At 38.4% G+C, this 12691-nt stretch overlaps 1 protein-coding gene across 2 annotated transcripts in view; it reads right to left on the minus strand.

The window, feature by feature from the left end:
- The window catches only part of SEC63 (SEC63 homolog, protein translocation regulator), a 47330-nt gene extending 43097 nt beyond the window's left edge, over positions 1-4233 (minus strand). Inside the window, exons 1-2 of one of the 2 annotated variants that reach the window (XM_009285244.2) lie at positions 4139-4233; positions 3162-3276 (exon numbers count right to left, since the gene is read on the minus strand). The gene's annotated coding sequence lies outside the window, so the exon portion shown is untranslated. Of the gene's footprint in view, positions 1-2772; positions 2880-3161; positions 3277-4138 lie in introns of those variants that run through there. The other variant, XM_019473570.1, reaches the window with a different exon arrangement.
- Positions 4234-12691: the final 8458 nt, after the last annotated feature.

Consider the following 12691-nt stretch of genomic DNA (forward strand, 5'->3'; position numbering starts at 1 on the left):
AAAGGGGAATGGCTTTAAACTAAAGGGGGGTAGATTTAGACTAGATATAAGGAAGAAATTTTTTACGCTGAGGGTGGTGAAACACTGGCACAGATTGCCGAGAGAGGTGGTGGATGCCTCATCCCCGGAAACGTTCAAGGTCAGGTTGAACGGGGCTCTGAGCAACCTGATCGAGTTGAAGATGTCCCTGCCCACACAGCAGGGGTTGGACTAGATGATCTTTACAGGTCCTTTCCAACCCAAACTATTCTATGATTCTATGATTAACTACTTACAAAAAATAAAAATTAAGACCCCAATTGTCTTACTTAAAGAATCCAAAATTATAATCAGTTTTGAGCTTCATCTTTCTGCCTTGGATCCCCCTTACAAAAAATAAAAATTAAGACCCCAATTGTCTTACTTAAAGAATCCAAAATTATAATCAGTTTTGAGCTTCATCTTTCTGCCTTGGATCCCACCTGTAAAATGGCAGTATGGATACTTATTCAATAAATCAGTAATAGTATTTGAGTGATGCGCTCCAAAAAGAGCTATTCTATGTTCAAAACAAAGTGCTGATACTTTATATAAAATAAGGTTCATGTACGTTATCTGACTTTGTCCATGTTGTGGTTCTCCTCTGGAGAAAAAAGCCTCTTGTTATAAGCTGATAAGCTAACATGAGATTAAAATTAAAAAAAAAAATCTTGGCCACAGGGTGAACATAAAGAAGCAAATGAATTACTGTGTACCAAAGCTTTCAAGTGCTTGTCTGCAACTTTAAGTTTGGGGGTTTTTGTTTTTTTAAAAGCAACATTTCCATTATCTAACAACCCTTCAACATTAGCAGGGCTGGCAACAACTCTAAAGGTTCCACTTGAATAGGAACAGAAGAAATGTTAACTACATGTTAACTTTCATGTAGTCCAAACTAGAGGTTTTTCAAGGGGATTTAACAGACATTGTCTGGTAACAGAAATACAAAAAACAAACAAGCTCTGGAATCTTGGACTCCATTTTGAATCCTACTTCAACTGCTCTATCTTCACACCCATCTCTTCATTCCCCTTGTAACATCTCTGGCTTTAATTCAACTTGTCCTTATGACAATATACTCCATGCCTTTATCAGCTCTTTGAGCATCCCAGTATTGGTTTCTTTGCCTGGATAAGTTGCACGTGTCTTGAGCATGCGTACAAGTTTTCATTAATAAACGTTAAGTTACAATTCACTACACACATACTTTTTCCCCCCTCAGGGTGGTTACTTGTAGAAATTTGCCGAAGATGACAAAAGAAAATCTTCTGATGACCTAATCCCTAGCCTGATTCAAAGTTAATCCAGATATATGAACATTTAAAACTGCATGGTTCCAACAGATACCATTCAATAGTAAAAATTTATCTTGTTCCTGTGCGTCAGCGAGAGAACGCAAGTCAGCAATCAGTCACTCACAGAGGAACTGAGCAGAGATTGAATTTAAATAACTTGCCTCTGCATACGACAGGCAGGTCTTGTTCTACCTGTCTAGCTAGAAACAGGCTAGAGTCTACTTACCTGCTATAATGGCTTTCTTAGCGTAGAAAAGCAGTACCAGTGATGCCTACCCTTATGCTGACAAGCCACATGACTAATGGCAAGAGATGGATTTGTTAATGTTCATATACATATTAAGCTCTCCCACACTAACAATATACACCAAGTTTAATCAAAACAGGTACATTCAAAGTTCTTCCATATTCTTGTGCTGAGCTGTATCCACAGTGTACTTCCTTAGACTGGAGAGTAAAACATAGCTCAGACTTCAGAACTGAAAAGATTACTCTACTGTTATTCAAAAGAGGAGCTTTGTATCAGGAAATAATTACCATAAGCAGAGAATTTGCTCGAGGCATTGCGGTTAAGATGAAGAATAGAGTTTGACAAGACTGAAAAAAGAGTTTAAGAGATGTCCAGAAGGTCTATTTGTCTCTGTGGGATAAATAACTTTTTATATCCATTTTGAATCAGACCTTCAATATAAATAAAGCACTGCATCCGTTTTCTAGATAAACACTGCATCTTTTTTTTCCAGTTTAATAAACCAATTGGCTGGTATCACTATTTAGAATTTGTTGTTTGCATTCACAGATGCAACTGAGATTCAAGGTAACCTTTACTACATCAAAATGTGCATCCCCAACACCCTTTAGTGAAACCTTTCATTTACAAGAGAAATATTGCTGTACAACAACTGTAAATCAAATGAATCCACGTTCTTGTTTATACAGTTTATTCAGCAGCATCCCTAAAAATGGCTATTGAGAGTATTTTCATAGGGCATACAAAGCAGAATGACTTTGTGTTCCTGTACCAAGCAAGGAAAACAATATCAGAGTAAGATTCAAAATAGATTTTAAAAAAACCCACCTCACTATATTAAGAAAGTCATTAGAATTTTGAAGGAGTTAGATATGAAAGTTACAAATTAGATATTCTTTGACTATATCTGTACTAACGATTGTACAATACGCAGCAGCAACTTTCAGATGCCTAAAAAGAACAAAACTACTAAGAAAGTCATGAATTTTGAAGGAGTTAGATATGAAAGTTACAAATTAGATATTTTGACTATATCTGTACTAACGATTGTACAATACGCAGCAGCAACTTTCAGATGCCTAAAAAACTACTAGATACATTCACTAAAGTCAACTTATTTTGTTTAAAAAAACAAAAAACAAATTTGACATCTAGACATAGAATATACAGTTATAGTAGTACAGACTAGTGAAAGATGCTGTTACTTACAGGATCCAAATGTAAAACCTCATAAGGGTTGTATTCTTGATACTCTCGGTCCGTTTTGGAAACTTTGTATGCAAGAAACAAAAATAATGCCCAGCCAGCAAGGAGGACTACTTTTTTAAAAAAACCCACCTCACTATATTAAGAAAGTCATTAGAATTTTGAAGGAGTTAGATATGAAAGTTACAAATTAGATATTCTTTGACTATATCTGTACTAACGATTGTACAATACGCAGCAGCAACTTTCAGATGCCTAAAAAGAACAAAACTACTAGATACATTCACTAAAGTCAACTTATTTTGTTTAAAAAAACAAGTCTTAAATTTGACATCTAGACATAGAATATACAGTTATAGTAGTACAGACTAGTGAAAGATGCTGTTACTTACAGGATCCAAATGTAAAACCTCATAAGGGTTGTATTCTTGATACTCTCGGTCCGTTTTGGAAACTTTGTATGCAAGAAACAAAAATAATGCCCAGCCAGCAAGGAGGACTACTTTCCTGTTTGGAAGAAAGAATTTTTTAAGTGTACAAATCCATTAGCTCTAGCATAATTCTACAAATAACATAAGCAGCCATTTGATATCAGTCTTCAAGAAACAATATTAAAATAGCAAGAAACATTAAAGCCATTTTAAAGCAGATATGAGTATTTCAGTTATAACACCACCTTTGACACAGATGAGACAGCTGCTCTGACTTCTAATTAATTTCTTTTCTCCTTTTTTTCCTAAGGCAAGCCACTATCAACAAAGACACTTTCTATTCTTTAACTGTCTGTCCTCAGCAGGTATACAATAGTAATTCCTATTTTTAAAGGATGATTTTAACCTGATCTTAGACAAAGTCAACGTTAAAAAAAAAACAAAAAGCTCAAACAGATGCATAACAGACAGCAAAATATTTTGAGGATTGGAGTAATAAACAAAGAACTGAAGGATATAAAACCATCAACTTCGAACATACAAATTATTACTGTTGTATATTTGAATATATATGTTTACATATTAAATATTTAAATCAAAAGACATCACTAGCACCACTAATTTCAGCGAGGGAGGATTATTTTTTGGAACAAATAACCGCATTGTTTACTTATTTATTAGTGCTGAGGGTCACTGGTCTCATTTAGCAGATATTTTATAAAGCACAAACAGCATCCATCTTGATTTCAAGCCCTACTAAATAATTATTAACTACTAATTATTCAAATATAGCAGATTGCAAATGTCTCTTCCGTGACACAAAAGCCATTATTATATAACTAATTCCAGCTGCTTTTATTACAAAAAATTATATTTTTATAAAAATAAAAATGTAGGAATTGCTTTAATGGAAAGTCATGCAAGTGAAACGAACTTACTTTACTGTAGGAATTATGTTTTGTTGTGGCTTTAACAGTCGCAAACGATACCACAAGCATCTTCCATATACATTTCTTATATTCTTTAATCGAATTTGCTCTATAAAAATAAAGAAAATGATTGTGATTAACCAATCTGACAAAAAGCAGAACGACAAACACGCTCAGTTCATCCTGGAGTAGGCAGTACAAGGTCAGTTGGAGGACTAACAAAAGGTCCAGCAATATTGGAGGAAACAATGTTTTTTTAATCCATTTAAGTAACACTGCACACCCCTAAATATAAGAAGTTGGTCAGATTATTCTCCACTACCTAAAAGGAATCCATTCTATTTTCCACATGCCACGCAGCAACCATCACTTGTGAACCCAGCCTTTGCCTGGCTAATGTGCACCTGTAAATTTTACTTCTGCCATTTTATACTCAACTCCAACAAGTCTCCCATTTCAGTAAGTCAGCTACCGTGTGCAGGAAAAACAAACAAACAAAACCCCAAAAAACCTAACCCACATGCAAAACAATGTTTGTATACAACCAAAGAGTGCAGCTAGAGTAACAGCTACTTCCTCAATTCAAAATATGATGCATTTTCCTCCTCTTTGCAAGATCTGCTTTTTATAAGTTGCCTTCATTTAGGTTTTTCCTGTTGAAGGGGAAAAGGAAGAGTAAGGTAACAGCTATTTGTAAGCCATGTAGCTCAGTAATATGGGCCCTTGGCAAGAGAGTATACGCATTAGCAACAAACTAGCCAGCAAGATTTCCTCCCGTGTCCTTTCAGGACAGGATGGGGCTGGAAGGAAATTGTATTTATACCGTCAACATCACTGTGACAAGGCATGGAAGCTCTCTCTGTTAACCGAGTTTTAGTTGTATTTCAGAGTTAACAAAGACCACCTTAGTCTTGGTCAAAGAAGTCTTTTATGCTAAGAAAAGTATGATGGAAAGCAAATAGCTTGTACAGAATTTCTGTAAGCACTGAAATTATATGTTATAAAGTGACTTCAATCCTATTTATCTTTTAAGTAACTTGTCTATCCATAAACTATGCAGTCTGACCTGTAACACCTCTGAAGTGAGTAGGTCGCTGTAATTACCTTAACTGCAAAAGAATAAGACCACTTGGCCCTTTTCAGACTAAAGGAAAAAGAATTAAGAGAAAAAAATTCATTCTGTCTCAACACATTTAGATATTGCTGGTGAACAAAGTGACTAAATTTGCCAATTTAAAAGAAGTTTGTGAATTGTCTAAATGCAGGAATTATATTAACAACTTTGATCCAAAGCACATGTCAATCACATCCTAAAAAGTCTTAAATCTCAACTTTGCACTTTTAACAAGGTGATGCCATCATCTGAACTAAAATAGCAGTTATGATACATGGAAACATTTTTCTCTGGCAAATTTCTAAAGATGATTGCGGAAGACAGTGACGACCTCTGTTTAGTTATTCTGAAGATACTGGGAGGCGGGATATGGTGCTCAGTGATCTACTTGAATTTCTAGGCAAGCATGCAATTCAGATGAAACGTCTAGAACTTCAATTTGCAGTCACCAAACTATCTGAGGCCAGAGAAACGTGACCATAAATGTCAATACTGTGCACCAGATCAATCACAGGTTCAGATTTAACCCGGATCAGATGTGTGCACAGGATGGTATTTCAAACTCTGGCTGATTTGGCAGAAATAGAGTGGGAACACAGATGATACCTGGCCACCCACAAACTAGTAAAGCAGACAAATACTAAAGCTTGCAGAGACAAGGTACCGGAACCAGAAAAAGTGTATCAGCTTATTCTGAACTACTTAATTCTATAAAATATATCTTCCCCAAAACTCAGTATGACATTGAACAGCTTGATGGGATTCCTTGAGAGGATTAGATTACATTAGTAGTCCCATCACCCCCAAAGAGGGAGCGAGGGAGATAAGGGAGGATAATTCAATCCCTTCCACCTGATCCAATTCTTGCAGGGCTTCAAAATAAGCTTCGAAACTTGCCTCACGATTTTGTGCAACAGATAAACCACACAAGTATTTTGCGGTTCTCCTGATCTGCAGATTGTTCACATACTTAAAATAGGTATTACACATGAAACTTTCTAAACAAAAAGGATATGACTAATATTTGGTTAAGCAGCTGCTCACTTAGTTTCACTTGTGTAAGGCTTTAGAAAGCACTGTGAAGGAAAAATTCAGAAGACAATGAAAACAGGGTTAAAATGCAACACTGACTCCCTACCGGTAGAATGCAAATTAATTTGGCATTTTCTCTTTGCAATTTTTTTTTTTATTTTAAGACAGAAATTGTGGGAGATCTATTGGTTCAGAACTGGATCCACCACAACTAGAAGTGAGCTAATTGTTACTTAAAATTAAACTACATTTTTTAATGCAAAACTAAGAGACATTACCAGCACATAGAACTGGCATTTCAAAAACAGTTGATGGCATTAAAGACTAGACAGATGATTAAGTTATGAGGACTAAAGAGCTCTGCTAAACAAACTGGGAGGAAAATGTTCTGGGGGTTTTAAACAGTCACGGGACAACTATGAGCCATAGCGTGACGCTTTTATGAAAGTCACCAATGACACGAACAAATCGGGCATCACAAGCCTCATAGAAGACGTGCTTATGTTAAGCATAAATCATTCATTTCAAATATTGTCAATAAACTCAGTTGTGCAGTGCTGAAGCAAGATGAAGCCAACTGTTCAGTTCAACCACACTGACCCAGATCAGCTACCTGATCCAATCTGTACCACAGCCCCACAGACATTTCTGCAGCACAACCAAGGGGCAGTGCTGTTCGGTAACTGTCTTAACTGACTGTGCTGCTTGCAGAAATACCTAAAAGTAACGTGAAAACGGACTACCAGTGCGCTTGGAGAAACAGAAAGCGACTAAGAGAACTTTGTTTACTTAATCCTGTAAAACTCAGCCTAACAGGATATGACTCCTTTTAGTTTTTGCTAGGATGCTTTTAACAAGCTGCTGTGCCTTTTTTTTTTTTTTTTTTTATATCTGTGCCACCCTGTGACACAATACGCCAGTTCTCAAACCTGCCTACCGTCCAGCCCCACAAGTACCAGATGACCCTCTCCTTTCCCCCCTCTGCATCCTCCCTGCAAGAACAGCCAGTACCTTACCATACCAAAAAGCTTCCAAAAGGCCCTTAGGGGAAGGCACCACGGAGAACAGAAAAATAGTTGTGCAAGGTAAACTAAAGAGTTGGCATAAGGTCAAATAAAAACTGACCACAGGGGAAAATGAGGCTAGAAACTAAAGGTGTTTTATAATAACCAGAGAACTGAGGTTTTGGAACAGCCTTCCAAAAACAGCTGCAGGAGTCACATTTTGTGAACAGTCTGACAGTAGCACCAAGGGGGGAAGGGGGAAAAAAATGAGGCAAGTGGTGTGAGCAAAAATTAAGCACTTTGGATAGGTAAACAGCACTCACCTAAGTCAGTTCAAGAGTCCCTGGCAATGATGTCCTGGAACAGCTATGCTGCATAGGGGGACGACTTCAGACAAATACCAAATTAAGACATGATGCTAAGTAGCCATCGTGGGTTTTTGTTTGAGGGGGGAGGGGGGAAAAAAATGAGGCAAGTGGTGTGAGCAAAAATTAAGCACTTTGGATAGGTAAACAGCACTCACCTAAGTCAGTTCAAGAGTCCCTGGCAATGATGTCCTGGAACAGCTATGCTGCATAGGGGGACGACTTCAGACAAATACCAAATTAAGACATGATGCTAAGTAGCCATCGTGGGTTTTTGTTTGGTTGGTTTGGGGTTTTTTGTGGGGTTTTTTGTTTTGTTTACACACGCATCTGAACAACTCTGGATCAAACCTAATTACAGAGTTGATTAAACCATATCAAAGCAAAAGCACCTCATTAATTTCTTTCCGATCTTGGGATGGCAATGGTCTCCTTTGATTAACAACCCTAAAAGGAAACAGGGCACTAAAAAGATGAATGATTGTTTATAGTTATCTGTCCGGAACATAAAGAGAGAATCAAATCCTTCCTAAATTGAGGTTAAGTCCAGACTATTCAAATTATTCAGAGCTATCCTGAGGCACTTCCTCTGTCACATGTCATCATTAACACGTATTAACTTGTGGAATTCAAAAACAGGCAGCTACTTGGGAGAAATAAGGAGGAGTACAGAGAGCATCACTCCCAGTTTAGGCAGAAAGCCGCCGGCAAAACAGCACCCTGAGTAAGAAAGCTATATTCCTGCGGTATCCAGGAAAAACAGGCTTCCTATTTATTTACAGACAACATATGTGATTGCACCAAAGAAAATAGAAGAAATCAGTTGCAGGGAAAAAAAAAAAAAAAAAGAAAAAAGGCTAGCAAGAGCTAGAATAGCAGATAATTACTGTGCTTAACAAAAGCAGCAATGTATTCTTAATGAGCAAGTTGTGGATAAATCAGGTCCTTTTTTGATTTGCCTTCCTCTCCCAAGGAGCTTTCTTTCAAACAAGTGGATTTGCCGTGCCACGGAACTGGCACACTGTCCCTGCAATATCCTGCAGACCCCGAGCACGCAAAAGTAAATACATTACATGCTGCTCAGGGTAAAGCTTTGCAGTGAAATAGGAATGGTAGCTTCTTTGGATTTTAGCTCTGGAATCCTTGCTTGTCAGGGAAAGCGGTTCAGAGTCTGAAAAGCAGGTAAGAGTTCTCTGTTTCTTCTCGCTCCAGATCATGGCTCCCCATTAAAGCATAAGAGCACTTCAGACATCATCCTTTGACATGGGATTACAGGGAGACAAGTGGGAGGGAAAATGCTTTTCCTCTAGTCAAAACGACTTCTCATTTGATAGGTAAAACCCTTAACAATAGTGAATCTCTTCTACAGTTTTTAAAATAGGTATTAAAGAACCTTGAAAAGCAAAGGCATAATGCATCCGTGGGCTTTTGAATTAATCTCACTAACAATAATCCATGCATCAAGGTATTGTTAAAGCACCCCTATCAGATAAGGATGTAGAGTGCCAGTTCATTTCTGTAAATAATCTGGGGAAGCATCCAATGCTTCCTTCATTTCCCCCCAAACTGTTATAGATACATCCAAAGTTCCTGAGATTCACAAGCAATTTTTCATCAATACAACTCTTACTTTCAGAGGGTTCTCACAAGGGCCTATTATAGTATCTTAACAAACACATGTGAATATCCAGCCAAAACTACATCTTAACACACTCTTCAAGTTCTCAAGAAATAAAACAATTACTGGTACAAAAGGAAACCTGAGTACCATCTCTTTCAATTATTCAGAAAGAGCTAGTCAGGTCCTCCAGCGATACTAGTAGGTATTTTAATCCAACGTTGTCTAAAGCTTTTAGACAAATGAAAATAAAAACAAGACCCTAGCACAGCTAGGCTATTAATAACTAAATGGGGAAAAAAGTTCATTTGTACACTAATCTGCTTACTGCTTTTGGATGAAAATAACGTAATTAACAAGTATTTTAGACTTCTGCATCTTAAAGGTAGCTGTCCATTTGGCTACATACCTTAACTAGAGAATGACTAAAGATCACTGATCTGTAAATCTGAGATATAGCCAACTTTATGTTGAATCCAAAGAGGTATGCAACATCTGAATGACAAGCTCAAAGCAATTATTAAAAAAGGGGGGGAGGGGGGGAAGACGACCATCTTTGATCTTTATTTCTTTTATTTGGTGACTAAAGGTTTTCTTCCTTTGTATTCCAGGTGACAATACAGGTATCAGTAGAGAATGCTTAAGTAAAGAATTGACTCCTCTTTGTCAGAACTTACGTATGCCTCTTGAATATCCAGGTCTTTAGAGAGAATGATTTTAGGATGAATAAGCCAGAGATGTCTGCTTTTTCTGGGTGGGTAATCCAGACCACATAGTTCTTGGGTATCCCAGAACAGCTGAACATCTGAGGTTGGAAGAGACCTCTGGAGATCATCTGATCCAACCCTGCTGCTCAGAGAAAGGTCAACAAAGCAGGTTGCTCAGGGCTCTGGCTGTAGTCCTCTGAATACCTTCAAGGACAGAGACCCCACAGTCTCTGTGAGCAGCCTGTTCTAGTGTTTGATCACCCTCACACAGCAAAAAATTTTTCTCATGTCTGTCTCAACATCTGTTCTTTCACCCATCACACGATGGGTGAGGAACACAGAGCACACAAACACAGGAGGAAGCTGATCACAGGTTGGATTCACTGTTTTCATAGATCACATACAACCTGTGGCCTACAACTCAGCCATGTCTGACAAGTTTGGTTTTGATGTTCACCCATTCCTTCCTTACTGGCCCACACACTGCCTTTCTGCACTTCTCCCCTGCCCCCTCATCATAAGAATACGAAGTCTTTGGCTCCTCATACAAATATTGTCTTCAAAAACCAAGGCCTCAGCAGTACTGATGACCAGCAAAGCAGACATGTTTCTATCAGCACATGAGGAACACAAAGGATGCTGGCAACATGGGCGCTGCCCCCAGTCTCTGCCTGTTCTAGTGTTTGATCACCCTCACACAGCAAAAAATTTTTCTCATGTCTCATGTAACATCTGTTCTTTCACCCATCACACGATGGGTGAGGAACACAGAGCACACAAACACAGGAGGAAGCTGATCACAGGTTGGATTCACTGTTTTCATAGATCACATACAACCTGTGGCCTACAACTCAGCCATGTCTGACAAGTTTGGTTTTGATGTTCACCCATACCTTCCTTACTGGCCCACACACTGCCTTTCTGCACTTCTCCCCTGCCCCCTCATCATAAGAATACAAAGTCTTTGGCTCCTCATACAAATATTGTCTTCAAAAACCAAGGCCTCAGCAGTACTGATGACCAGCAAAGCAGACATGTTTCTATCAGCACATGAGGAACACAAAGGATGCTGGCAACATGGGCGCTGCCAGGCAGCTCAGAAACACAAGCGCTTCTGTTGCCAGAAGAATCTGTGTCGCACATGCTGGCACGACTTCACAAACATGTTAAAAACAGTACCACAGAACAAATGAACCACTTCTGTGGGCAATGATAAGGACACCAGATAACTGTGCTGTGCCAAGACATCAAAAGAAAGATCTGGGATACAAGTCATTTTGGGGTGAACACCATAAAGCAACACAAATACAAAAGCACTGCACGAGTTCTGTGTCATTTTTAGTAACCCGTGCAGGGTAACCTAACCTAGCCGTTACTTCAGAAATTACTTCTGACCGACTCCTTTCTGTCAGTGAAGCAGAAGTGGCCTTCACTGTTCTCCTATTGAAAGTGCTTGAGAAGTCTTATATATATGTTTCTGAAGAAACAGGAGGATTCATTTTATCCTTAGGAATGCCTGACAAATGATCCCTACCTAGACCTAACCTTTTTGTTTCAGGTTCTAGAGGCTCCAACAAGTGCTCCAAAAGAAAACCTACGGGAGACTCTTTTTCATTTTTTACATCCTCCTGAGGAAGGAGACAAGACTACACATTTATTGGAGACGGACAAACTCTGGAAGAGAGGGAAGGGAAAGAGGTACACCGGAATTATATAGAAGAGAAAAGTTTTAATCACCAGAATCTTGTTTCAGCTGCAACAAACACAGGTCAGTTTTAGGAAAAAATACCACAAAATAAGACTATTGGCATCAGTACTCCTATCTAAAGCATGTAAAAGTTTAAGATGATCCTACAATCAATTTTTAGGACAAATCAAAAGTTAACAAAAAACCTAGTATCCAGAATAAATGGAAGCCACCAGTTTTCCATCATTCTACTTCAAACAGTAGGAAAGAACAGAAGTACGTCCTAGCCTCCTGCGTCCTGTCTGCCTTCAGGCTACTAAGAAAAGCAAAGGTAGCAAGTCTAATATACAGCTCCAGTGGACTCTGTCAGAAAAAGAAATATGAAGAGGTGCATATGAAACATTCTGCCCACCAGATGCAGACAATTCACCCAAAGGAGAATGCTGCTTGGTTTCAAAAGAAAAGGACTTCTTTCAGCAAGGAACACGGAGTGACAGAGTTCTGCAGCCTAGGAAATGCCAAGATCCCTTTAAAGACAGACTTTCACAAAACTTATTCGCAGCATGTCATCCTCTCTCTACCCCATCTTGGAAACCTGTACCTGTGGAATGCATCAAGAGGTGAAAGTAATACACATAGCATGCAAGTCTTCAGTAAAGGTTATGACCCAAAGGTACCATGGCTCTAAGCAATAAACCTGTTCTGTTAAAACTGAGGGTTACAGGCTCAGCTGAAACACTGCTCTTGAGAGTTTCTGATTTTGTTGGGTTTTATTCGGAGTTCTACAGTTTTAATCCTCTAAACTGTGCACTAAATAGGTTCCTGTTTCCCTTCAACAGCTATGTACATGTATATGTGTACATATACACGAAGTATACACATACATATGCAAAAGCTGAAGTCTGGGACTTTTTCCTACTTCAACAATCACAGAAATTAAACAATGGTATGGACAGTTTATTTACTGAGGTCTTGAGCTGGGACTCTCTGAACAAATTTACTTCTTTAATCACAGAACAATTGCTCAGATAACAG

This window comes from Aptenodytes forsteri, unplaced genomic scaffold (assembly GCF_000699145.1).
Source record: "Aptenodytes forsteri isolate BGI_AS27 unplaced genomic scaffold, ASM69914v1 Scaffold171, whole genome shotgun sequence".
In the NCBI taxonomy this organism is placed as follows: domain Eukaryota; kingdom Metazoa; phylum Chordata; class Aves; order Sphenisciformes; family Spheniscidae; genus Aptenodytes; species Aptenodytes forsteri.